The sequence below is a fragment of the Alexandromys fortis genome, unplaced genomic scaffold (assembly GCF_014885135.2).
Source record: "Alexandromys fortis isolate MF-2015 unplaced genomic scaffold, M_Fortis_MF-2015_v1.1 scaffold_48, whole genome shotgun sequence".
In the NCBI taxonomy this organism is placed as follows: domain Eukaryota; kingdom Metazoa; phylum Chordata; class Mammalia; order Rodentia; family Cricetidae; genus Alexandromys; species Alexandromys fortis.
In genome coordinates this window covers 5,854,149-5,858,463 of record NW_026067947.1, presented here as the reverse complement: position 1 = coordinate 5,858,463, position 4,315 = coordinate 5,854,149, and positions in this window count along the sequence as shown.

The following is a 4,315-nucleotide window of genomic DNA, read 5'->3' as shown; positions in this document are numbered from 1 at the left end:
AGGTTGGGGGGAACTTGGGAAACGGGATGTTTGGGATAAAGGAAGGTCGGATAGGGGAGCAGGGAAGCACACATCTTAATTAAGGGAGCCATCTTAGGGTTGGCAAGAGATTTGGTGCTCCCAGGTGCCCAGGGCGATGTCCCCAGTTAGTTCCTGGGGCAGCTGAGGACAGAGAACCTGAAATGACCCTAGCCTATAGCCATACTGATGAATATCTTGCATATCACCATAGAACCTTCATCTGGAGATGGATGGAGATAGAGACAGAGACCCACACTGGAGCACCGGACTGAGCTCCCAATGACTTTTCAGTCTTAATAGTTATCCAAACCTATCATATGGAAGTATTTGCTTCAAAATTCTGTTTCTAGAAAAGAAATATAAGAGAAGGGAACACATGAACTATTTCTTAGAAAGGCTAATATTGTACCTGGACAAAGGCAAACTAGACAAAATATTCCCATAAAAATTGTTTATTTAGATTTTAGAAATTTAATTTACATGCATAATATGAAAACCTGAGCTTTCCTAAGTTGGCCTTCCCGCAGCTCTAGGAGCTAACCATACAGGTTCAGAAATGCACCACAGAGATGCAGATGGCACATTTTCATGGACAGTGTGTGACTGGTTTTTTTTTTTCTTTCTTTTCACAATGTGGGAATTCTTCAGGTGTGTGTGTCAGCTGACAGAGAGCACTGGGCTGTGTCCTGGGAATTCAGCAAGGTCCTCTGAACAAGAATAACTCTAAAATGAGGTCAAGTAATTACACTAGGCAGAGCATCTGATGACTCCATTAGATGTGCTTACCTTTCCGGTAATTCAGAGCCCTACTTGAGGGTAAGAGTGACATCAGCCCAGAGCACCAGATGATAAACATAAAATGTGACATGGCCCCGTAATACGCCTGCTGGGAACAGGACACAAAATCCCATTTCCAAATAGTGTAATGAGTTCCTTCATTTATTTGTCCCAATTCTTCTTCTCTTCAACAGGCTGATTGCTGATAAGGAGTCACATGTGTGTATGAATGTGCCAGTCACCCAAGCCCCTGCTGCTTGGTAATGATGTCCAAATCAATAGCTTAACTGGCTATGTTCTTTCTCATTCAAAAGAGAGGAAACTTATAACAAAAAATGAGTGTATTTTCAAGAAGTGATCAAAGAGGAAGAGCAGGACAATGAGAAATAAGGGAGAGAGAAAGCATGTGTGTGTGTGTGTGTGTGTGTGCGTGAACTTGTGTACATGTGTGTGCAAATGTGCAAATATGTGTGTGTGAATGTGTGTCTATGAGTGTGTGTATGGGCATGTGTGGTGAAGGCATTTGTGGAGCTGAAAACCACACAGAGAAGGTGTTACAAAGCTTGTGTCAATGATTATGAACATCAACTAGGAGACTATCCAGAGAACATTTGGTCATTGAACTGAAAGCCTGTTGAAAACAGTTTAACTTGAAGTGAAAATCTAATGGAGTAGTATTTTCACTGAGATTTTGTAATCCTCAGTCAACCTCTGGCTCATTTTTTTTTTTTTTTTGTTTTCTCCTCACAGTACACACACACAAATCCGCACACTGGGCTATTTCTGTGAGGAAGTACTCTAGAGCTATGCGCCAGAATTGCTTGCTGAAAACTGCACAAGTTGGCGTATTTTTTTTTCAAAACAATATTTGTAGCAGATGCCAGAAAAATTTTCCTGAAATCCTTGTGTTATTGACTGTTAAAAGTCCCAGTATATTTGCCTGAGCTCCAAAGGGGACATTCCCAAGCAACTGTCAGGTTCTCTTCAATGACAGCATCCCAAGCAGGAGGAAATTGGTAATGGGGTCAATCTAGTTTGGTGGAAACATCCTTCAAAAATCATCCCTTTATAAAATGCATTGAGTTTTTCAGAGTGACTCTCACCTTTAATCCCAGGACTTGGACTACATGGCAAGTTACAGACCAGACACGACTACATACTGTGACCCTATCTCAAAATCAACAAACACAAATGCATTGTCATTTAAATATCAGTTCTCTGATGCAATTCCTTGGTTTATGAACATACTAACGTGATTAGTCTAACTCCCATGACATCCCATGATTGTACCCTCTCCAATATCTTATTAGATGAGTACCTCATTGTCAAGTGTTTACATGCTTTATCAGAATTAGACACAAAGTCCAGTCTGTTCCCCTTTTAAAATACTATAACATAAACAAATATATGAATAGTGACACTCATGCCATGTACTAATGGGTATTTGATTTGTTAAAAAGAAGTCAACTTGATAAGGGTTTAAAATGAACAATAGTTTCCATTCATAAAGTGCCCAAGAAGGACTCTCCAGTCAGGATGCTTCCTTCATGACTGAAAACAAAGCTGCTCCAGCCTTGATCTACCCTATGTGGCTTTCCTATGCTGTCCTGTTTATTCACCCCTACACGTCCCTTTCAGAAGCAAACTTCTTTTCTCAGGAATTGCTACTAGACATCCTCTTCATGTGCCTTGATCTAAGTTTAAGCAAAATGTGATAATTGCATACAATGGGTATTATTTATTCTTAATTCTAATACATACCAGAAAATGGCATTCCACCCCGGGCTCTATCCAAGGTAGATAAAATTTTAAAACATGATGGTAAAATAAATACACATAAAACCACAAATATTATAAATCCTAAATGAGGAGCATACAGTAGGCAAGCTTATAGCTACAGAAAGCAGTGTAAAGGCTATTAGTGAAAAAGGTAGAGGAAGTGGTCAAGGGAAATTATGATTTAATGGGTACAAAATTTATTTAGGGAATGATAAAAAAAGGGTTCTCAGAATGAATGGTGTTGATGGTTGTAAAACAAAATTAATGAATTTAATGTCAGTTGAAAATGATTAAATGGTTACCAAGTGAGATGGTGCATACCTTTAAGCCCAACAGTTTGGAGACAGAGGCAGGCATATTTCTGTGAGTTTGAGTCCAGCGTGTTCAACATGGTGAGCTCCAGGACAGCCAGTTCCATGTAGAGAGATCCTGCCAAAACAAACAAACAAAAAGAAAAGGTTAAATGTGCTGCATACATTTACTACATACTAAGGTCATTAAGAATCTACAAAGTAAAAAAAAACTTTACATTTAATGTTAAGTGAAGAGATAGAAATTAATAAATGAGTAGACAAATTCTTTATTAAGTATGATGTTCAATACTCACAGCATTCAGGTTTGGAGACACTAACACACTGTGTATATAAAACAAATACAAATAAGTAGCTGGAAAGGATTTTGAAAATATGCACAGAATTAAGGATATCGATCTTAGCTGGGTGGTGGTGGCACAAACCTTTCGTGTCATTACTCGGGAGGCAGAGACAGGCAGATCTCTATAAGTTCAAGTTCAGCCTGGTCTACAGAGCGAGTTCCAGGATAGGTTCCAAAGTTACAGAGAAACCCTGTCTCAAAAAACAACAACAACAACAAAATAACAACAACAACAAAGAATATCAATCTTTTTTTTTTAGTTAAATCATTTTATGTATTATAGGCTGGCCTCCAACATGGAATATCCCTGCCTCATTCTCCCAGCTATTACAACTACATGTATGAGCCACTACATGCAGCTCTAAAAATATTTTTTTTTAATTTAAGAAATTTAATTTCACTAGTGAAAATGACTTGAGTGAACACAAAGATATAGGAATTAAAGGTTCCTCCAAATTCTCATTGCCATTTGTTGTCTGTTGTTACTAACCTTCAAAAAATAGTTGGGTGTGTATGCTATGTCAGCATTTCAGGAGATGGATTTTTCTATGTTGTTCCAACCTTCTAATAGGAAACAGGAAAAGGTCATGGGTGTATAATCAGAAAGTTAGGCTGATTTCTTCTGTTTCCAAATACTAAAATAGATAACCCTTGAGGTTTGTGTCTCATGACCTGCAGATATAGTTTTTATAGTATTTATATTTCATTAACATGAGTTCTATAGCCATATTTCTTAGTAATATTAAATAAAAATTAAAAGTGTCATAGTACTATATGAATAACACACTCACACACATAGGCAAATTCGCATGGACTTGTTCAGAGTCCCAGTTCTATTAAAAGATCTCCAAGCTTTTAATCATTTCCAGGGCAATTGGTTTGAAAATTGAGCCTTTACTTCAAACTCCTGACCTATCCATTTTTTCTTTGTAAGTAAAACTAAAAATCTGAAGTGACTGAGATCAGACACAGAAGAAATAACTGTCCCGTTCTAGTTTAATAGCCTCGCTTAGCAGAGTCTTTTCAGCAAGCGCTTGAAGACTTGGGGCTTAATGTTGAGAAATTTAAAATCAGAAAAGAAAAT